Here is a 24,275-nt window from a genome sequence, read left to right as displayed (position 1 = left end):
TTCAGCCTCTAAGAAGAGAGCAGACTGTTGGCACAGGTTTGGGATTTAAAATGCAGGTGCCTGAGCTTAAGCAGATTCTAGGACTCCCTGGAGGCTGCCACCATAACTGTAAGGGTTTTCTTTACAGTCCAAGTGATTAGCTCTTTTAGGTTGTTTTGCAAAGGAAGTCAAATGGCGCTGAATGTGCGTAGGAAAGCAGTATGTTTGCCAGTTCAGTACGATTTGACCATAGTTTTAAGAAGTAGTCTTTAAAAAACAAATTAGAGGGGTGCCTGGGTGGCTCAGTCAGTTGAGCGTCTGACTTCGGCTCAGGTCATGATCTCACGGTTCACGAGTTCGAGCCCCGCATCGGGCTCTGTGCTGACAGCTCGGAGCCTGGAGCCTGTTTCAGATTCTGTGTCTCCCTTGCTCTCTGCCCCTCCTCCGCTCATGCTCTGTCTGTCTGTCTGTCTGTCTCTCTTTCAAAAATATACATTCAAAAATAATTTTTTTAATAAAAAATATAACAAAATAAAAACAAATTAGGAGTACCTAGGAGGTTCAGTCAGTTGAGCATCTGACTCTTAATTTTGGCTCAGGTCATAATCCCAGGGAGTATGGAGCCTACTGGGGTTCTCTCTCTCTCTCTCTCTCTCTCTCTCTCTCTTTCTCTCTGCCCCCTTCCCTGGCTCATGCTCTCTCGAAAAAAAAAAATAATAATAATAATAATTTAAAAATACATAAAGAATAAATTGAAGGCACACAGAGACTTTTTACTTGATAAAACTTAGAATCCACACACAATACTGGTCAGCTTTTTACTAATCATTATATATCTTTGGGAAAAAAACAGCCCTGACTATCTTCAGTTCCATTTACCTTCTTTTTTTTTTTAGTATACAATATTTTTTGCACAGATGTTTTTTTTAATTGTGGTAAAATATTCATAATATAAAATTTGCCATTTTAACCATTTTCAAGTGTATGATTTAGTGGCATCAAATACATTCGCATTATTATGCAAACATCACCACTGTCAATCTCCAGAACTTTTTCACCATCTTACATGGAAAAGCTGCACATGTTAAAGAATAACTCTCTCTTGCCTCCTCTCCCTAGCCCCTAGTAACCACCATTTTACTTTCTGTTTCTATTAATTTGACTACCCCCAGTACCTCATATGAGCGGGGCCTCACAATATTTGTCCTTTTATGTCTGGCTTATTTCACTTAACAATATCTTCAGGATTCTTCCGTGTTGTGGCATGTATCAGAAATTCATTCCTTTTTAAGGCTGAATAATAGTCCATAGTATGCATGTGCCATGTTTTGTTAATCCATTCATCTGAACTATTTCCATCTTTGGCTACTGTGAATAATACTGCCACAATCGTTGGTTGGCAACTACCTGTTCAAGTCTCTGGCTGCAGTTTCTTTGGATACATACCCAGAAGTGGAACTGTTGCATCAAATAATAATTTTATGTCTGATTTCTGAGGAACTGCCACACTGTTTTCCACAGAAGCTGCACCATTTTACTTTTCCACCATAAATTTCTAAACTCCTACAAATAATCTCTCTTGACCTTTTCCATCTAAGCTAACCCAATCCTCCTTAGGCTGCCTGAGGAAATTTTGCTTTCAAATCTTGTCCTTTTTCTTTGTTCAACTGTCCTCCAATTCATCGTTATTAATTCAAGAGGTAACCAGCATATGCAGCAGACCCCTTTGTGCCGGGAGCTGAGCCTGGTGCTGGAGACACCACAATGTCATTGGGAAGGACTCACCATGGATGAAGTCTGCCTTCTCTGAGTTCTTACTTTATCTAAAGTCCTGAACTATCTCCTGAGGTTTATAACTATGCTTTGCTCATCTATAAGCAGAGGGTCACATGCTATAATTCATTAAAAATAATGTGGTGCTAGGGCGCCTGGGTGGCTGAGTCAGTCAAGCATCCAACTTCAGCTCCGGTCATGATCTTACGGTTTGTGGGTTTGAGCCCCGCATCGGGCTCTGCAGACAGCTCAGAGCCTGGAGCCTGCTTTGGATTTCTGTATCTCCATCTATCTCTCTCTCTCCCCCTCCCCGACTTGTGCTCTCTCTGTCCCTCTCCAAAATAAATAAACATTAAAAAAATTTAATAAAGGGAAACCCAAATGAGGTTTTCTTGATAAAAACAACAACAAAATTGACAATCTCTTCTAAAAACTTTCACCCTAAGTCTCTATGCCAAAGGCAAAGCTTTGACTACAGTTGACCCCTATGTCTTCTATACCAGCTGTCAGCACTGCTGCGTCTCCTGAAGAATGTTTCAGATGGAGTGACAAGCCACTCCAGAGAATCTGAGACTTTTCGTTGCCAAGAAAAGGACCAGAACAATGCTGGAGATACCACTAAGTCGACAAGAATGCTGCCTCATACTACATGAGAGATAGGGCCTCCTTAACTCTTCAGAGATGGTCAGAAAAAGAGCCTGTAAATCTAGTTCACCTTTTAAGGAAAAGAGGATCTGAAAAGGCTCAAATGTCAAAGTCACCTTTGCCATGTGTAATGAAATAAGAGAACTGAGGGTGAAATGTAAACACACTTAATTAGATATCTCAACCAAAATTCCACAATGTCTGGCATACGCTAGTCTTTACGACAAGAATCTGAGTATCAGGGTCAGCTCACTTCCTACCAATCAGAACAGAATAGCCACATACTTTGAAACAAACAAACCTTCTGGGCTATACAGTAGTTCCCTCTGATAGAGCGCTCTGGGAAGAGGGCAATAAACAAAATCCAGACAGGAAGCAGTCAGAAAGAATAAATGGCAGAGCTTTCTGGCACTATCTCCTTGTAAGGAAACACGAGACACTGCTCTATTTTAATGAAATTATTGTAGAACCCAGACCCTGAAATTACTTATTAATATAGTTACTCATACGGGGTAAGGAGAGTTCTAAATGGGTTTGTAATGTTTGGCTCCATTCCTAGAATCAACATCATAAAGTCAACCCTAATTACCAACCACTGACAACTCCAGAATCAAATTCCCATCCAGAATGACATATTTTTACCTACTCCCTGGAGGTTGCCCCTTCTCAATCCCTTTCTCCTTTCAATGCATATGGATTTGTACTTATGGAAATTCTGTGTGAAAATTCCAACTTGCCAAAACAAGTCCCTTCTTCCCACAAAAGAATATTTAAAAGTACAATCCCTTTTAACTATAGAATGACAATACATTCAAAATGAACTTCCCTCATCTGAGCAATACACTAAGTGTAAGACATATACATTGCGTGTTATGTTCTGGTCCTGCTCGTGAATTGTAACTATGCCTCATTACGAGGGGTAGTGTCAGGTCTGAATTTGCCTCCAACCCACAGTGGTACAGCAACACTGAGGAACATGTTCTTGCTCCTTTTTTGTGTCGCAGAGGCAGTGCCCATTCTCCCTTTCCTCTGTGAAAATAGAAGGCTTAGCTGGGCACATGGCTGCCTACCTAAAGATTACATTCCCTAACTTCCCTTGCAGGTAAGTTGTCATGTGATTGGTTCTGGGCAATGGAGATAAACCACATGATATTTACAATTTCTAGGTCATGGTTTTTTTTGTTTGTTTTTTGTTTTTAGTGTTTATTTCTTTTGAGAGAGAGAGAGACAGAGAGAGCGCATGTGCAGGGGAGGGGCAGAGAGGGCGGGAGAGAGAGAATCACAAGCAGGCTCCACGAGTCAGCACAGAGCCTGATACAGGGTTTGATCCCACAAACTGTGAAATCATGACCTGAGCTGAAATCAAGAGTCAGACGCCCAACCAACTGAGCCACCCAGGTGTCCCTAGGTCATGCTTTTAAAAGGAAGGGAGGTTTCCCTCCCTTTTCTAACTCCCACAATAGTAGAAAGTAGAGCAACCATGTTAGCTGTTAGATGGAAGATGTGTGGTAGGAGAGGGCACAGTAATGAGAGAGGAAGAAACTTTATCCCCAACATCATGGAACTATCTTCTCAGCCTGGGTCTGCTTATGCTCAAGCCAGTATAGATGAGAGTAAAATAAACTTCTGTGTTGTTATTTTGACCAAAGCAGGATCCTTATTAATATATCTCTTGAAGTACTTTGAATTCAACAACTATCTTTTGATATGTGCTCCTTATTAAACAGAAAGCACCCTGTATCTCTTGAAGGAAATTTTCCACCATGTTTTTTGCATCCATTGTGTTTAATGTTACTTTGATGTTAAAATCAATCTTTTTGTATTGTTAGTATCACTCTTCATAATCCCCCAAATCAAGATAAGTAACCCAGAACAAGAAGTGGCTTTCCTACCCATTACTTGGGCATCTTTCAGAAGAGGAAAGTCTTTTCTTCTGGCCTAGCATCCACCTCACCCACTTAACAAAGATCTCATTCTGCCCTTATCATGCCTCCATCAAAAGGCAGGACATATCTGGGCAGTGGAATACTTCACATCATCTATAAAATGGGAACCTTATCTTAACCTCTTGCAGACCCCTGAGAGTAAAGAGAAAAATCACATCTTTACAGCTCAGGAAACTGAAATCTGTGACTGCAGGTAACTGGACAAAATACTTAGGATAAAGTTACTAGGTCAGATTTCATAGATTCTTTAAAAAAAATTACAACATAATGTGTCAGTGTCAGAGCATCTGGCTGGTTCAGTCAGGAGAGCATGTAACTCTTGATCTTGGGGTCATGAGTTCGAGCTTCATGTTGGGTGTAGAAATTACTTAAATAAATAAAACTTAAAAGAAAATAATGTGTCAGTGTGGATTCATCAACTGCAACAAATGTACAACCCCATCAGGGATGCTGATAATGGGGGAGGCTATGCCCATATGGGAACAGGTGGTATATGGGAAATCTCTGTATCTTCCTCTTAATTTTTGCTGTGAATTTACAACTGCTCTTTAAAAAAGAAAGTATTTTTAAAAATAGAATTATACAATATTTTTAAAAGATACAAGGGATGCCTGGGTGGCTCAGTTGGTTAAGCGTCCAACTTCAGCTCAGGTCATGATCTCACAGTCCATGAGTTCAAGCCCCACATCGGGCTCTGTGCAGACAGCTCAGAGCCTGGAGCCTGCTTCGGATTCTGTGTCTCCCTCTCTCTCTGCCCCTCCCCTGCTCATGCTCTGTCTCCCTCTGTCTCAAAAATAAATAAAAACATTAAAAAAAATTTTTTTTTTAAAGATACAAAACTTTCCCAATTTTTTAATAGTCATTACCGCTTACAGAACGAAAATGATGGTTGGCTAGAGGACAAAAATGGTTCAAGAGTCAGCAGCCAAAAACACTGAGAAAATCCAGGGAGCCTCCTGCAGAGCAGAGTCCTCACAGAGCTACTCTGGCCAATATCAACCCCAAGCTTCACTCTAGCCAAAACCCCAAGTAAGAGTAAACACATCATTAACCCATTCCACATGCCAGGTAGCTTTTCCTTATTTTAGTCACAGAAACACTAATGCACTTCCTTAAGTAAAAGCTGTCTTAAAATGAAAGCTTGGGCGCTCTCTCTCTCTCTCCCTCTCTCTCTTTTACTGCCTCTGCTTTATCTAATGAAAAATGACTGAGTGTTCTGTTTTGTGATTCAACTCCTGAGTGCAGATTTCTCATATGCAGAAAGTGTTATAATTGAGACCATTTATGAACAGAGTATATTAAATTCTGCCATGAGGATACTGCAAACCGATGGATGTCACTTTCCTTTAATACTTGGAGTACTTAATTCCGTGATATTAAAAACAGGAACAAAAGAAAAATTTTTGATAATAGTTCAACCTTGTGGCTTTATTTGCAGTATAACCTAAGAGTTCTAATCCAAACCACCTATGTTTTCACAACCTGAACTCCAGTAGCAAAAGCATTTTATCACATCTTCCAAAGGCTAACATTTAAAGCGTATTTGATTTGAGAGAATTAAAAATCAGTCCAGAATGCCAAGCATGACACATCCCCTCACAAAAATTACCTTTGGTAAAAAATAATAAATCAAATGCTCACTCTCCAAGCAGAAAGTCAGAAGCTGGATACAGGCAAGGGGAAAGCTGTATGTAAGTAAGACTTTGTGCTTGGACGGCAAAGTGACTGCTTGGGTGAGTAGAACCTATCTGAGGGATGGTAGCTCTTGGCCAATGAACTCACAGTCTTTCAGAGAACCAACCAGAGGTTAGTCTAAAGAATTCTCCACCATGGGGTGCCTGGGTGGCTCCGTGGGTTGAGTGTCTGGCTCTTGGTTTCAGCTCAGGTCACGGTCTCACAGTTTGTGGGATCAAGCCCCGTGTCAAGCTCCACACTGACAGTGCAGGACCTGCTTGGAATATTCCCTCTCTTTCTCTCTCTCTCTCTCTCTGTCAAATAAATAAATAACCCTAAAAAAAAATAAAGAATTCTCCACCAAACACCACTATTTTCAGTCTTTTCTGATTAGGGACCAAAATAAAAGCTGCAGTAGCTGTTTCATTTTGATAATTTAGAAAGCCTCAGATAACAGCTAAGAGCATTCTATAAGCATGCTGGAGAGAAGGGCGGGGGGAGAAAATTACAGTTGAAATTACATCTTTAAGAGAGACAGTTAAGCCACTAAAATACAAGGAAGTCTCAAGTCTGCTACCTGACCCAGAGGCCATGGGTGAAGAATTCATTTTAGGACTGATTACACAAACAAATCACTCCATTTTTTTCATCTTTCATATTTAAAATGTGGACTTTCTCTTTATGCAAACTGAATGATGGCTCCAACCCCGGGACTTGAACTTGGGAGTGGGAAATCTTCCACTACAGGAAATGAAGTGTGCTACTAACCTCTGTACAACCTCAGGCAAGTCTACACTTCTCCATTCTACCATTTCCCCACCTGCAGAAAAACAAGCCACACCTCCTACTTCCTGTTGTGATGAAAAATGAAATAACTAGGGTAATCAAGCTGCAAAGAAATTTTCTTTTTTTTTTAATTTTTTTTCCATTTATTTATTTTTGCACAAGTGGGGGAGGGGCAGAGAGAGAATGAGACACAGAATCTAAAGTAGGCTCCAGGCTCTGAGCTGTCAGCACCAGAGCCCAACACGGGGCTGGAACTCACAAACTGTGAGTTCATGACCTGAGTCGAAGTTGGCACGCTTAACCAACTGAGCCACCCAGGAGCCCCTGCAAAGAGATTTTCAGCGTGGTATGTGACATTCATAGAGCCAATTTTGAAAGTCCAAGAAATAATCTCTTTCATTTAATCTATTCACAACATAGAAAAACTGCCTACATATAATCTATTAAAAATAGTAAAAAGAAAAAAAAAAACTTTGACCCTCTCAGGTCATGGAGAATTACTTGCTCTGGATAGCCTAGTCTTCTAGATCAGTCTTTGAGAGGGCAGGGATTTTGCATTTTGCTTTGTAATACAGCTTCAGGACCTAGAATAGTAGTACCTGGGACATAATAGGTGCTCAATAAATATTAGATGGAGGAAAGAATACAGATTTAGCCCTCATAAATGTGGGAATGCTTCTTATTTTAGCCATTTCAGGTGGAGATTTTCTTAAAATGTATAGTAGTATCATTTCTTACCTTCTTGAGAAGATTATAAGGGCTGTATTAGCATATTTTGCCAATAGCAAAGGGTACTACTATGTATAGCCTGTATTTCAAAGATGTTCTTAGTATGCTTTAAAATACTAAATCACTCCAGAATATTTTACATAATTTTTCAGCTCTTTCGTACTTTTGTCATTTTTCCTACCCTTCTCTTTCTGTTGCATTGTCATTTCTCCCTATTATTAACACCTATAATTGGCTATTTGTAATTTACTGTGCGCTTAAAAGCCAGAGAACCACGGCAGTTTGTCTAAGATATGAGTATAAAACTCTGAGGGTCTGAGGTCTTCTCCTAGGAGTAAAGAATGTCATCCTTAGATCTTGTGACATCTAAGACTGGCTGATTACAAGCTCTGTTTTTCAGACTTCTTCCTGATTCTCCACCTAGTTCTGGATAGGTAATAGGTCAGACAGCTAAGATCCAAACATGAGGTACTAAAGGAACTCACACTATCTCAGTGTGGCATCTCCAGTGGCTAACAGACAATCGTTCCATTAGGCAGGGTAGTTGAAATTATGGCCCCGGATAACTGGTGGCTGTCTAAGTAAGCAGCTGGTCTAGGGCTAGAGTAGGGATGCCTAAAACAAGACACCAGGAGTATGGAGAAGTTTGTAGGGAGTGCAAACCCTATTCTCAACACTGGGGTTCCAAGGGAGGAAGCCATTCTAGAGGAGCTATAGTAAAGTCACCAGGGGAGGAACTGAGAAAGAGTCAACAGATTAGGTACAAGGTAGAAATTATAACTTAGGAACAAAAAACCAAAGCCCCATTTTCCAACATGGAACACAAAGGCAGAATTAGACTTGACTTCACACAGAGTCCCAGAGTTAAAAGTAGAGCCCCTCGAATCCTCAAAGCCAAAATGGTACAGGACCTCCAGGTGTCATTTATCTCAAGTTGGAAGAAGGCTCAGAAACCCAGCAGATTATGACAGGAAAAGAGGGGCTTAGGGCTGCCAACTGTCTCCTTCTCTATGGCCCAAGGGCATTACCTTCTCCATGGCCAAAGGGCAAAGTGTGTCTGAAATGCCCAAACTGCTGATCAATGAGAGGACATTGCCACTGGTTGAGTGCAGTGGAAAGAAACCCTAAGGCTCACCAAAGAGACAAGAGACTGGGCTGGAGAAAGCTATGTATGTCTCTCAAACACTTCTCTACATGTGTTACAGTGTGGTCAACACACTCATTCCCTGAAGTAACACAGTTCTCCAGGTGGCAGTTATAGGTGATAAGCCAGAGGCTCTGGAGACCACCTCTGAAGTCCTCCTACCCCAGGCTTTAACATACATGCCTTGAAAATCTGTTTGTCTTTTTGAGAAAGGAATAGTAAATATAGCAATAATGGTTCAGGAAGACAGACCTGGAGAGACAAGCATTGGAGATAAATCGGGTCAGGGGAAGGAGGAGGCAACTAGATCATGGAGTGATAACAGTTATCCAGGAAGGCTCTGACAATTTTCAACCTTGGGTAAGAAAAGAGAAGACACTATCATGCATTGACTTTCTGTGAACCAAGCACAGAAATGCTGGTATTTCTCACATTCATTATCTCATTTATTCCTCAATTTAAGCCTGTAAAAGAAATATATTATCTCCATTTTACAGGTGAGGAAATTGAGACCCCGAAGGGTAAAAGCAATACATTGTTGCACAGCATGGATGACAGACGGGATTCACTTTGGAATGATCTGACTCCAAAATCCCACTTGCACCAACTTACACACAAGGTACTATGATCTTAAATTTAAAAAAAAAATTTTTTTTTTAATTAAAAATTTAAAAATGGGAAAATGCATGAGGAGAAGCAGCTATATGGCAGACCTTAGATTAAGATCGGTTTGGGAAAGAAATGCGATTCTTAATTAAAATAAGAAATGCACATTAGAAAAAATATTCAACATTTCCACGAAAAACCACTAAATGTGGGGTGCTGTTTCTTGATCTGGGTACTATTTACATGGGTGTGTTCACAGAGATGCATACTTATTATATGTGCTCTATCCTACATGTATAGTATGCTTCAATAAAAAGTTTCAGAATTGCCAGAGCAGAGTAATATCTTGCCCTGCTCAATTCTCCATGTAAACTTGCCTTTGATGAGCAATAAAGCAGGGAGAGTTTGCATACGGAGATACAAGCCCTAAAATTCCTCTCTGCTAATGCAGATCCACTAAGAAAAGCACTCTACTCATAACCAGAAGGCTGTTGCCTTGGAAACAGGAGCTGTGACTCCTGCCATCACACCTCCAGAGCAAAGATGGCCAAGATCTATTTCAATTCTTAGATGCCTCGAGGAACCACAGATGACTGTAACTATGGAAGATAGCCAATCTGTAGTAATGAAGAAGCGCATGCCAGAGTTAGAAAGGCTGCAATTGAGAAAGGGGGGGAAAAAAAGGAGAAGTGGGGGAGGAAGGAGAAGACAGAATTCAAGTGTAACAAGTAAAGCCCAATCCAAGAACTGTGTGGCTGCAAAGCTATGGTTTCATTTACCTCAGCCGTTCCACTCTCTTTACCTAATTGCACACCCACTACCTGCTGGCATCATGCTAGCTGCAGAGAGTACAAAGTGGAAGAAGACCAGCCCTTCTGCAAGGAAAGACACACTCAAAGAAGTGCTCCACTGGAGGTCCAAGCACCCTGGAACAAAGTGTGGGGACTGATTAACTTCGGTGTGAAAAGGGGCACAGGAGGCTTCAGAAAGTAGGTGGCATGATTCAACTGGAACTCAAAAACTATGCAGGAGTTCTGCAGGCAGAGGTCGAAGAGGAGCATCTCAGGCCAAGGGAATGGCAGGTACAAAGGGCTGAAGCATGAAACAGCACCATTCTGTTTCTCAACAGGGTGGCCTCCTGCAGTTCTGGGTGGGACAATTTCCCATTTCAGAGACTGCCTCACACACTGCAGGGTATTTGCCATCTCTGACCTCACCCACTAATTGCTGGTAGCAACCTCCAATCATCATGATAACTAATGTAATGCCCCACACATTTTCAAATGTACCGGGGAATGAAGGGTGTGCTGTTGCTCACAGCTGAGAAGCCCAAGAACTTAGGGGAACAGATCTGTGGCTAGAGCAGGGGTTGTTGGGGTAGAGTAAGAGCTGAGGATGGAATGCAGGTGAGGACCAAGGTGAAGGGCCTTGTATGCCCTGCCCAGGAGTCAGACTCTCTGTCAGACTTGGAGAAGAGAAAACAGACTCAAAGCATTTATGTAGGAGGCCAAGCCGACAAGACTTGGCAGCTGATGGATATGAGGAGGTGGAAAACAAGGAAGAATAGAAGAATAAAGAATGACCTCTACAGTTTTAAGCTTGGCCAACTGAGTAAACAGTAGTGACACTAACCAAAGCCATGAATAAAAAAGTCAGAGCAGGTCTGGAGGTAGATGGAAAGGTGAGGTGGAAAATGAGTCAGAAGGACATAAGGGACATCCAGGTATAATTTCTAAGAAGTAACAAATAGACTAACACTGAGAAGAGACATCTGGGTTGGAAGTAAGAGAAACCTTAGTATTTTGTTGTAGGCAGTGTCCAAGCCATTCCCCCAGGGGCCCACGGGAAGGGTGTTTCCCCAGACTCGATACACAATGCAGGGGGACAGACAACTAAAGATGACCAAGCCGAGATCCGGGAGCCAGACATAATCAGCTGGGCACCAACACAGCAGAAACTGGGCCCACAGAGGCAGGAACAAAGAAAGCTGCAAGGTGGAGGTGAGCAGATGAGAGGAGTGCCTGAACACAAACAGCTGGAACCAACTACTCCACACTTGGAGTCCATAGAGACCCTTTTTTATTTTTAATTTTTTTTTAATTAACATTTATTTATTTTTGAGACAGAGAGAGACAGAGCATGAACAGGGGAGGGGCAGAGAGAGAGGGAGACACAGAATCTGAAACGGGCTCCAGGCTCTGAGCTGTCAGCACAGAGCCCGACGCGGGGCTTGAACTCACGGACTGTGAGATCATGACCTGAGCCGAAGTCGGACACTTAACTGACTGAGCCACCCGGGCGCCCCCATGGAGACCCTTTTGCACAAATCTTGGCACACATTAGAACCAGTGGCTTTCAAACTTATATTTGCCTGTGACCCACAGTAAGAAAATAATTTACCTTTGAACCTAGTTCATAAACACCATGGCTTCATGGGTGTGCAGCTGCACTGGGTCCCATGCTCAGAATGGCCCCACTTACGGTGAAGGTCTCTGTGGTCGCCATCTTGAAATTCCTAATTTTTTTTTTTTTTTACAAGGCTCAGTTATGAGACCAGTCCTGACACACACAAATACACATTGTTAACAAAAATTCACAAAATAATATCTTACTACACATGATATAAAATTATATTTTCTGTTCTATTTTATTTCCTAGAAACGCAATCACAGCCCCTTACATTCACAACCTAGTAATGAACTGCAAATCACAGTTTTCAAGTACTCTCTTGGGTTAAGGCAATATCTTTTAAGGTTTGCTTTGTTTAGTTTGTGGTGGTGGGAGGGATGTGCAGATTCTTTTGAAAATTTATATTCTTTTTTCTCTACAAAGGATTAGAAGCAGTGTGCAGCAAATAGGGTAGTTGAAGACAAAGGAATTGCTGAAATTAGCCAAGGAAGAAGAGTCAGGTAAGGATCTGTAAGGAACCAACATTGAGTTGGTGAAGGACTGAGGAGAAAGGATCAGAAAAGTACAAGGAAAACTACGAGAAAATGGGCAAAATCAAGGAAGTAGATGCACTTAGATGGCTCAGTCAGTTAAGCGGTGACTCTTGATTTTGGCTCAGACCATGATCTCACGGTTAGTGAGATCAAGCCCCAAGTAGGGCTGGTGGCACAGAGCCTGTTTGTATTCTCTCTCTCCCTCTTTCTCTACCCCTCTCCCTGCTTGCGTACACTCGCTCGCTCTCTCACTCTCTCTCAAAATAAATAAACATTAAAAAAAAAATCAAGAAAGCCAAAGAGCTTCCAAAAGGGAGTAATCAGCAAGGTCAACAGCCCAAAAGAATTCCAAACTAAGGTGAGGACTAGATCATGGGGCCATCAGAGACTGAGCTAGGTCAGTCCAGTGGCAGGGTGGGAGGGCGCAGAACCCGAGTGAAGACTTCCAAGTGACCAGGAGGTAATAACACAGAGAAACTAAAGACAGAACAAGAAAAGGAGAAATCAAGGAACCTGAGAGATAAATACAAGAAAGAATGCTGTCTTTTTAAGAATTCTGGGAGATATGAGGGTGGCTTAAATCTCTGAAACCACAGACCATTTTTTCATTTAGAAATCCTATCCCACACCATATTAAAAATGTAAAAATATACCCACCTCCCACACCCAGTATACATTACTTTTATTTGAGTTACGAATAACTATATATTGAGTTGAGTTGTGGCTGGTTGACATGTTATATGTTTTATAGGCATTTGTTTAAATATATACCACCTTCATTTTACAGTTTTCTTTTAGATTTCAAGAAGCCAATAAAAACTGATTTTTTCTTGATTTGCAGACATGTTTTTAGGTCTCTGAAAAGCCTTAGGTTCATAATCCCTAGGGGTTAACAAGGACTGAATCTCTCTGATGTTGAAGGAAAAGAAGTCTCAGAAGCAGTAAGATGAAGAGGAAATAACTCAGGACACACGAGGCTCTGGTAAACCAAGAGCATCTACACACTGGTCAGAAGAGGCTAGATAACCCAATTTCTTTTAATGGCAAAGTCACTGAATAAGCAATGAAGAAGTCAATGAATAAGCAATCGAAGGAAGAGAAAGGTGGAAAGGTCAATGAACACAGAAAAAGCTGTCTAACTTTTAGCACTTAGGGAAATGTACATTTTTCATGTGTAGGATTGGCAAAATCTTGAAAAACTAAAAGCACCTAAAGCTGGAGGAAGGTGTAGGGAAACTGGCCTGTGATATACTGCTGGGTGGAGTGTGAACCGCTACAATGACTGCATAAGGTTGTCTGGCAAACTGCATTGATAAGTGACCGGAGCACAAGAAAATAACCTCCCTTACCTGGAGCACTCTTACTGCAGGTGTCCAAAGAGCTGTGTCTTCGATCCCATGGTCTCCGCTTCAACCTACCTCCTGAAAGACACCCTTCTTCTAATAAAGCATCTTACTTTATTTTTCTCAGAGCCCTTACTTCTAACTGCTATTTCCTATTTTATGCATTGCTTTACCTGTTTATACACAGCTTCCCCCTACTACAAACCTCTAGAAAGCAGGGAGCGTCTCTGTCTTGTTCATCTCCCTATTCCCAGCTTCACAGTGCCCGCAGAAGCACTATTAAAACTGATGATGTTCAGGGACGCCTGGGTGGCTCAGTCGGTTAAGCGTCCAACTCTTGATCCCAGTTCAGGTCATGATTTCATCGTTCGTGAGTTTGAGCCCTGCATCAGGCTCCACACTGCCGGAGCAGAACCTGCTTGGGATTCTCTCTCTCTCCCTCTCTTTCCACCCCTGCTGTGTGTGCACTCTCTCTTTCTAAATAAATACATAAAATAAACTTTAAAAAATTATAAAAAACTGAAAATTTAAAAAATTTAAAAAACCAATGGTGTTCGTTGCAGCATTGTTTTTAATAATGAAAACTGAAAACAACCTGAATGCCCATTAATAGAGAAAACGGTTGAATAAATCACGACACATCGACCCAATGAAATATTATGAAACTATGTACTGACCTGGGGAAGGGGTGTCCATAATATACTGTTTTGTGGATAAAGACGTTTATGAAATGTTTAGAATATTTTTATTGAAAAAGAAGGGGAAAAATATGTGGGTGAATATATTGGTACATATTTGAATAAGCACAGGGAAAGGTAAGGAAGGAAATGCCTACAACCGTTGATACTGATGTCTTTAACGGTATGACAGCAATGGAGGGGACAGGAGATTTCATTGTTACAGTGGGTATATCTTTTGTAAATTTCTTTTAATTTTTTAAAAATCTTTATTTATTTTTGAGAGAGACAGAGTGTGAGTGGGGGAGCGGCAGAGAGAGAGGAAGACACAGAATCCAAAGCAGGCTCCAGGCTCCAAGCTGGCAGCAAAGAGCCTGACACAGGGCTTGAATTCACCAACCAGTGAGATCACGACCTAAGCTGAAGTTGGACACTTAACCGAGTGAGCCACCAGGCACCCCTATCTTTTGTGATTTTTAAAAATTAAATTATTTTAAAAGAATTCTAGCCTCAAAAACATTAAACTATCCTACTAACAGCTGTGCTCCTGTTGTGTTTATTTCATGTGTTGGAGTTAATAATGCTTACGATCTACTGGACTTGCCTATGACCGACCTCAAACCTAGCAGTCATCTTCATTTGATTTGTTAAAAAGCCAGTTATTCCAACACACAGTAGCAGAAATGGCTTGCCTTTGATTAAAGACAGTAGTTCTCCCTGGGAGACCTGGAAATTATTTGAAAGCCTTTCCAATGGGTCACTGACAGCCCAGGGCTAAAGCTGCCTGGCAAGAGAGAGGAAGAGGGAGTAGGGCGGGGAACCAGGCCTGTGTGCCTGGAGGGCCCGGGCTTCCTGGAGTACGCCTCAAATTCCTAAGGCACCTGCCAGGCAGAGAGAGGTTCACCCGCTAACTCCAGTTTGCTGGGGCCTGGGAAGTGATATCTTGAAGGCCCAAGGCACTCTTTTTCAAAAGCCCCTAAATGTCCTTGTCTATGCCAGAAACAACCCGGAAGGAAAATCTTATCACAAAACAAGCAGCAATCAGGCATGTCAAGGATTTTTTTTTAATTAATTCCTTAAGCTGATCAAGCGATAAAATCTGGGAATTTAAAAGAACTCAGATATTTCTACCTCACTGTGCCAATCAACCTGTAAGCTATTCATCCAACCACAAAAAAAAAAAAAAAAAAAAAAAATGAATGAGACAGGCTTAGCAGTTCAGGTGTCCTACTCCAGCAAGGGCCACAGCACTTCACACCAGCCACAGGAAAGGGGAGGGAGGGAGGGAAAACTGTCAACCCCATGTGAACCCACTGAGGGAAGCTGGCATTTGGAAGGCCCGGAATCCAGTCCTCACTGAGACACCAGTTAGGTACTTACACCAGGAAAGTCAGTGAAAATTCCCCAAGCCTGTTTCCTCATCTATGAAGTGGGAATGATAACGGCGCCTATCTCCTAGGGTTACTGTGAGGCACGAGTGAGGATGTACACAAACCCTGTAGTAGCCCGGAGGTGAGCGGCCCACATCCCTCTTTGTCTGCGGACTGCCACCCAAAGCCGCTGGGGGTGCAGGCAGTGCACCACCTCCAGCTACCAGCTCCCTCAGGGTCTGCCTCAGCTGCCAAGAGCAGCTTTCCCCAGGCCACCCCTTCCTGCCTTTCTGCATGTGACGATCCCCGTCTGGTGACAGAGGCCTGCAATTCTGGCACAAAGCAGGGCACCGAGACTGCAAATAGTCACCGCAGGGCTTCCCACCAGGTTGGCTGAGACCTTTACAACCTCTTCCTCTACCCAGTCGTGCTTCCTTCCCTTCTTAGATGTTGCTCCCCAGTGAGCATCTCACACCCCAAATTCCACGTCAGAATCTGCTTCCAGAGAACCAAACATGCAACAGAGCTTTTTTAAGTACCCCAGGGTTTCTATAATGTGACTAAGAGCAGAGGCCAATTCTGGTTTAGAAAAAAGAAACTTTACACCCATAAATTTTGTTGTTTTTTTTTGTTTTTGCTTTTGCTGGGTTTGTTGTTGTTGTTGTTTTGCATACATGCCATTTATTTCAGGTATTCAAAGTCTGGTGACTCATTCATATTCACTAAATACGTACAGAACACAATGTCCTGTGGGCAACCTGCTGGAGGTCACAGGAGTCCTGTGCACTGATTATAGTTTAGGTTCTTCTATCGCTGTAGCTGTGATTCTACATGGTGGCACTGCTGCTCGGGGCTTTGGAACTGGGTGAGGAGCTTTTGATTGTTACAGTGGTTGCAGGGCTCTGTTGAAATCTGGGGAGGGGAGAGTAGGAAAGCTAGACTCCTCCAATGCTCTAGAAGGTCCCTCTTGATCATGTCCCATACAACTTTCATAAAGGTGAAGAAACAAAGTTTATATAATTGAGTCTAGATCTTAACTATGCATTTCATAGAAAATGTTGTCCAGTTCTAAATACACTAAATTTGTCAGGAATTTGATTACCCTATAAATCAAGAGAGGATGTATTTATTCTATTCAGAACTTTACCAAGAATTTTTTGTCATCTCCAAAAATGATGATAGTTTCAGGAATGTCACTCATGATTATTGAGTCACCTCTGTAACAAACCTATATTGGTCTACATTTATAGTTGTCTTATTCTTAGTGATAAACATAAAAAGATTTATTTAGCCCTTATTTCTAAGGCTTTATACATAAAATTATTGATAATACCCAGTTGAATATTTCTTAAACCTAATTTATCTGATTATTTCATTATGTCTTCTAATGTAGCTGTATACATATTAAAATATAAGCTATAAATTATTTTCATTTTTTCCTTCTTTATATATAGTTGGAGTCTTGTGATTTTTTTAAAAATATTGCGTGTAAGTGAGGTCTATTATCTATGAGTTTCATTTCAGGAAGTAAAGAGGATGTTGCAAAACATATACAAGGGGATGTTGAATGTGACAGAGTTGGAAACTACTGCCTCACAGAATTGGTTCTAAAACTGGGGTCTGAGGCCCACCTGCCACAGAAACATCTGTGGCAATCATTAAAAAATCTAGGTTCTTACGGGGAGCCTGATTGGCTCAGTCAGTAGAGCATGTGACTCTTGATCTCAGGGTTGTGAGTTCAAGCCCCACATTGGGCAAAGAGATTACTTAAAATCTAAATATACTGCGTTTTTTAAAAATCTATGTTCCTAAATTCCAACTCACCAAAATGTTCTCTGAGGCTAGAACCCAGGAATCTGGATTTTTTCCAAAGCTCCCCAGGTGAATGTGATGCTCACCCAGGCTTGGTAGCCACAGCTACAGAGGAGAGAGGGTACACCAAGCCATCACCTAGCCTGGGGTGCTCACGGTCTAAAAGGGAAGGGCAAAATTTTAAGTATAACATCAGGAACATAATTGTCAAGTGCCATGAAAAGAAACCAACTAAGTGCCTATTCTCACCCTAGAGAATTCAAGAAAGGGAGACACTAGCCTACAAGGGGTGTCTAGAAGAGGGTTTACTGGAGTGAGGGTCTGAGAAACAGTAAGAGAGGGAGCCTCATCTCTGAGGAGCATTACTGCAGAAGCCCTTTGCATATATTATCTCCATCAAAACACCACGCTACTCCCTCTGGAGTAAATACCCTTCCTGCCCAGGTCTTTCAACAGAAAATACTGATGCCTAGAGAAGTCAAGTAACTTAACTCAAGGTTTCAAACTCAGGCCGCACAGCCCAAAGGACAGGGCTTAACCATCCAGCTAATAATACTCAGGACCTGGTCCAAAGGAAGGGAGAGGAGGTGAGTATGGGAAAAGGCCCAAGGAGTTTCAACAAGTATGATTTCTATCCAAAAGCTGCATTTTCATCTTGCTTTTTACCTGTCACCAGCATTCAGGACAACAACAAGAAACTATCATTATTAGGGACTCCTAATATTATTACTGTATTATTCACATACGGCTGGAAAGGCTCTAGGAGGAAAATGGGCATGCAGGAGTCACCAATGCTAATAAGCCACGAATCACAGAAAAGCAACCTAATTGAGGCAATAGCAAAATGGAAGGCGGCTTGGAAGGAGACCTTTCTCGTTGCTTCCACTGACCTAGCAACAGAATAAAGCAGCTTCTGCTTAATCAATTCCCACCTAATCAGAGAGCCACCTTAACACTGTCTCCAGAGCAGCAAATTAGCCTAATAGTGAGTGACTGCACAAATCAGGAGGGTATTGGTGGGAAGGTGGGGATGGTAACAGGCTTGGAGGAAAAGCAATTGGCTAGTGCTAAGGGGTTAAGTGGTGTTTAACTAGCTGTTAAATTGCCAAGTGCTAAGCTTCCCCATTCTAATACAGAAATTGTCAACAATGAATAGAATGAAAATGAAATGCATCAGATTCTGTTTTTATTCTACAACTTGGATGTACATCCAGGTAGACACAAAACTTATTTTTATCACTGAAAAGGGAAAGATCAAGGCTCTTCATAAGCCATTGGTTGTTAACTGTTTTTTAAACACCTAGAATGTAGGGGTGCCTGGGTGGCTCAGTTGGTTAAGCATCCGACTTTGGCTCAGGTCAGGTCTGATCTCACTGCTCGTGAGTTTGAGCCCGACATTGGGCTCTGTGCTGATAGCTCAGAGCCTGGAGCCCACTTCAGATTCTGTGTCTCCCTCTCTCTCTGACCCTCTCCCGCTCAGCTCACACTCTGTCTCTCTGTCTCTCTCTCTCTCTCTCTCTTTCTCTCTCTCTCTCTCTCTCTCTCTCAAGAATAAACATTAAAAATAAGCTTTAAAAAAACACACACACCTAGAATGTTGTCTGCGTCACAATCACCTAAGAGGCTTGTTAAAACACCGAAGGCTGGGCCTGCCCCCAGAGTTTCAAAAGCCCTAGATTCTGGGTGGGGCCCTAAAATTTACATTTCAAACAATTTGCAGTGGTGCTGTTTCCGCTGACCTGGGGACCACACCACCTAGAATATCTCCAGAGCCTTTTGGAAAGGCAGGGTAGGAGGGGTGGGAAGATGAGAGCAGCTGAGGGTGACCTGGGAGTGGGGCAATCACAGTAAGCAATGGAGGGGCCCCCAATAACACAGGTAAGTTCCATGTATGCTTTAAATCAGTGATTTGTCATATCACTTAAGAATAAAGAGTCTATATGGGGCGCCTGGGTGGTTCAGTCGGTTAAGCGTCCAACTTCGGCCCAGGTCACTATCTCACGGTTCGTGAGTTCGAGCCCCACATCAGGCTCTGTGCCGACAGCTCAGAGCGTGGAGCCTGCTTCGGATTCTGTGTCTCCCTCTCTCTCTCTGTCCCTCCCCTGCTCATGTGCTCTTGCTCTCTCTCTCAAAAATAAACATATATATAAAAAAAAAAAGAATAAAGAGTCTATAACTATAAGCCAACGTGTAATGGCCACTACATATCCGTGGAAAAAGAGACTGAAATGAAAACAGAGAAGACTTTCACTTTTCATGAGTGTGAAATGAGATTGGTGAACCAAAGGGGAAGTCAGAATATGTCACAAGGGATACGAGGTCCCAGGTCAGAGACAGATGAATGGCTACTCCTCCGTCTGCAGGACCCTAAGAAAAATTCACTGGCTCCACATTGCTCCTTCCCTCTGTTGATTTATGGTCTTGCCATGATGAAAACCCCAGATCCACAGTCTGAAGAAGACCTGGCTTCTGCAATGAATAAAACTGTGGTTTGGCCAGCCACATTCAGCAGGGTTACCCAGTGGTAACCAGTCAAAATCAGACTTCAGGCTTCTTTTGGATCAGCCTTACGCTGACCTGGCAAAGATAATGCAGGTAAGGCAGGACCAAACTACTTTGTGCATTATCATGGGCAATGCGAATTTCTTCTGCTAAGCTGGAGCACGACTAACACCAACGTGTCATACCTTTTTCCCATGGCCCCTCCAACTTCCAGGTACATTGCCAGGAGACCAGACGTTTCTGGATGAAGATTTCCAATCAAGGCACTGCTTTGTGGCCCTAACTTTTATTAACCAAAAAGACTAAAAGTCCCTTCTGCCCATCTTCTCTTCATCCTTTTCCTTTCCCTCAGGGATGAAATGCGGGTCAGCAGCAAGCAAGTGTCTCAAATCTCTGAGCAGAGACCTTTGGCCTTGGAAACATTTGGAGCAGAAACAGGTGGTGTGGTCTGGAGTAAACATTCAAGAAAAGAAAATACCAAAAACTCGGAGAGGAGAATGTCTCCACATGGAATTCTCATTTGCATTTCATGCAGTCTCCAATTTTTCCATGTCCCTTCAAAGGTTAGGTTCTCATATGGTGTGCTGTGAGCAGGTCAGGCTGCTCGAGGGTTTTTTCTTCTGGTTTCAGGCTGGGTAATATTTCATAACCACATGATTGCAGGGCTGAGCTTAGCAGTGCTGTATTTAAGAGACGATTGCATATCCATCATTCAGACCACATTTCAAAGACTGATAAAATATTGCTTCTGTGGATTTAAGAGAAGGTGATAAAGCATTTCCCTCTCCTAACTAACAAGACTGTGAGGGTCACTTCCTAATACAATGCCAGGGGCCCTGCCTGTACACAATGAAAATGCATTTCTAACTGGAAGATGGCTGAGAAACCGTATCGCACAGTCCAGGCAGTAAATAAGTCATTGCTTCTCTACTGTATATCATGGTTAGATTATTTGTCCTAAAACACAACTTTGCACAACCCACACACCTGATCAAGTCTTCCGTGGCTCTGCTCAGAATCCACGCCTCCTAGACGTCTTCCAGGGGCCTGCACACCGCAGTCCATTCTCTCCAATCCACCTCCCGCAGCTCCTGTGCAAACCCTCTGCTCCAGTCAAACCAGTCCTGGAAATCCTGCACAGAGACCCCCACCTCTTCTCTCTTGCATTGCTGAGCTCCACCCCAAATGCCCCCACCCTCTTTCTTCCCTGTTTGTCAATCTTCTACCATGAGGCATTTAAAAACCAGGTGGGGACACCTGGGTGGCTCAGTCAGTTAAGCGTCTGACTTCGGCTGAGGCCACGATCCCATGGTTTGTGGGTTCAAGCCCCGCATCGGGCTCCATGCTGACAGCTAAGAGCCTGGCACCTGCTTCAGATTCTGTCTCTCTCTCTCTCTTAAAAATAAACACTGAGAAAATTTAAAAAACAACAACAACAACAACAGCTCAAATCACATATCCTCCACAAAGCTGCTCTTCAGGAAACATCCCTCCCTGGACACTCTCCTCACCCCCATATCCCGACTGCCATGAGAGTGACAGGCCCGCCCTGTACACGGGCTGTCCTGCACTGTGGCTTCTCTGCTTCCACATGCTCCCACCTTGCCGCAGCTGGACTGTGAACCCCGGGAACACTGCCTCCTCCCCAGCATCTCCCCTGGTCCCCTCTCATGGTGCCATGAGGTTTGTTGCCATCACTTCAGCAATCACCACCCTAAGAATTTGGTCCTCCCTAGGACTTAGGGTTTATGCTATACTTCTGTCTCTAAACGATCTTATTTCTCTTCCTTGGTGTCCAATCACTGCCCTCTCTTTTAACCCCGGGCATGTGACAGGTCTGCCAATTCACTCTGTCCCTAGGGCTGTTGAACAGCTTAATGAGTGTTTAACAGAAGAATCATAAGAGGCGATTGCTAGGTTGGAAAAAATCACCCTGGGTCCCAGGAGGCTATGTGCAGTTTACAGACAGGAAACCGGCAACAGGGAAAAAAAAGATTAGTGTGAAGAATAAGGGGGCTAGGCTCCCCTCCACCTCAGCAGCAGTGCCTCCAAGAAACAAAAAGGAAAGCATCTGGCTAGAATGTGGACGGAGACCGCTGAGATGGGAAAACTGCACACACAACAAAAGCACAAAGGTTTGCAAAAGGCACAGTTCGCTCCCCATCCCCCATCACCAAGAGCTCAACAGGAACGCTAGCCATTTGCACTCAGCACATCTGTTTTCAGTTACCTGTGCCTGAACCACAAACTCAACAGAGAAATGGAGAGATTTCGAGCTGACTCCACGGTTTAAGGTCGGATGGGGCAGATTATGCGGAGGCAGAGACAGAGTGAGGAAGCCTTCAGCCACTGCTGTGCCATGTTCACGGTCCTGACAGGCCACACCGATGACATTTCAGTGGGCCAGGAACTGTTCTTTCATTGCCTTGACTGCTGAAAAAGTTAAGAGCTGCCAAGGAGTATCACTATCGCTTGATAAACACAGCTACCCATGTTAGTCAACCACTAATTAATAGGTTAACTTACAATTAACAGTTGCATGTTACCAATCCATTCCCAACATATTTATCCTTTCTGCTTCCATTGTTCTATCTTGCTACTATCTTCCTAAACCTCTCCAGCTAAGATTATGTTTTTCCTTATTGAAAAAGTCTTTGACTACTAGAATCTTCTCTACATTAATTCCTAAGCCCTGGTTCTGTTCACAACATGGGCTCTCCAGGCTCATAAAAATACTTCCAGGAATAACATTCCTTTCCTTTCAATGAATTGGGGATACAGCATATTGTCCACAGATAGATGCGGCCAAGTGGGAAAGACAGTCATTAACGGTGTTTTCCCTTCCATAAAACCCACCACATTTGGTGCTGGAGTTAAGTAAATACAATCTTGTTATCACTGAGCTACTTTTTGGAATAGCACAATATTGGAAATCTCTCCATACCAAGATCCACACCCCTCCCTTTTCAGACATTGCCCTGGCCTACATAAGACTGGTACAGTTGCCAAGCTTTACCTTCCCCCGACCCTTACTGCCCCTTTATTGCTGTAAACACAGCTGCAAGAGAGAAATGTAATTTTAAATATCCACTTTGGTAATAGGGATCCCAATGACTTCATTGGTACTTTAAGCTTTTTTTGAGAAATTGTTACCAATTATTAAAATATATATTTTCTTGACAAGTATTGTCATCCAAGTACTTAATTTGTTGGGCTTTCAATAGTTGAGTTTCCGTTAAGAACACATTTCTTTTGTAGGGAAACATTAAATATTTACTATAATTAAAAAGGCACATCATGCTAGTCATTGTTTCACTATTAGTTCTTACTTGAATTGATTTACATGGAAACACAAAGATTAATACTGAAATTTCAATACAGATTATATCTAGGGGCTCTGCCCAGAGATGACATGAAATATACAGGACTCAATAAATATTTATTGAGTGGAAAAATGAATTGTATGCCATTCTGTTTGTTCCTAAGGGAATTCATCATAATGGGCTTTTTAAATTGATTAGGTCTTACTGTAAGGAAATTTAAACAGTATAGTTTGGTGTCACCTGGGCTGTGTCAGAGAAGGGTAACCAAGTTCTGAGACAGGGGTCGCCAAACTCTCCCACCAGTCTCCACGTGGGAGAAATGAACCTGGGTGAGGGGGAATCTGAGTGACACTTAGAAACTTACACAAAAGATACTCTTCCATAGAAGTATTCCAATGATGTTTCCCTCTCTTAATGATTACTTGGCAAGATAACTAGTGAAAAAAAAAAAAAACCTACCAAGAGAATTATAAAAATAATTCAGATATAAAACAGATATAGAGCACCACTAGTTAACTTGCCAAGTAATCATCTGAAAGCTGCTATGTTTTTAATTCATAAAAGCAGAGGCCCTAGTGTGTTCTCTGCATAGAAAAGTAGGGGCTTCTCTCACTGATCATCCATCCGGCTTCTCCTCTTGCTCAGAGAACTTACCCACTTGCACCATTTTACCCACCATCTATTTTAATTACTGCTCATTCCACTCCAACTGTTTCATCTTCATTCTCCCCAGATGTAAAAGGAAAACTCTCCCTGGATGTAAAAGGAAAGTAAAAAGCTGGGCTCAATCCCTCTCCTGCAAACCTGCTAAAATTCCCAACGTCATGCCTTTCGTCTTCCCGGGGTGGTCCTTGGATCTGCCCCACACACTCAGGATTCATCGTGCTCCATCAAAACCCCTCCAACATCCCCGCCTGGAACTCTCTGAACTGAACTACCTTTATCCAATCTTCATATATGACTGAGCTCAGTTTAGCATTCAAAACACACACACACACACACACACACACACACACACACACAC

General features: G+C 42.4%; 1 protein-coding gene and 1 non-coding gene across 7 annotated transcripts in view; one reads left to right on the top strand and one right to left on the bottom strand.

Annotated features, from left to right (window-relative positions):
• The window catches only part of ANKRD44 (ankyrin repeat domain 44), a 343,412-nt gene that overhangs the window by 294,637 nt on the left and 24,500 nt on the right, over nucleotides 1-24,275 (bottom strand). The gene's annotated exons all lie outside the window — the stretch shown is intronic.
• TRNAK-CUU (transfer RNA lysine (anticodon CUU)) lies at nucleotides 17,299-17,371 on the top strand. The gene has a single exon. It is a non-coding gene; the product is annotated as a tRNA-Lys (tRNA).

This window comes from Panthera uncia, assembly GCF_023721935.1.
Source record: "Panthera uncia isolate 11264 chromosome C1 unlocalized genomic scaffold, Puncia_PCG_1.0 HiC_scaffold_3, whole genome shotgun sequence".
NCBI classification, from domain to species: Eukaryota; Metazoa; Chordata; class Mammalia; order Carnivora; family Felidae; genus Panthera; species Panthera uncia.
This window is presented reverse-complemented; position numbering and strand designations above follow the sequence as displayed.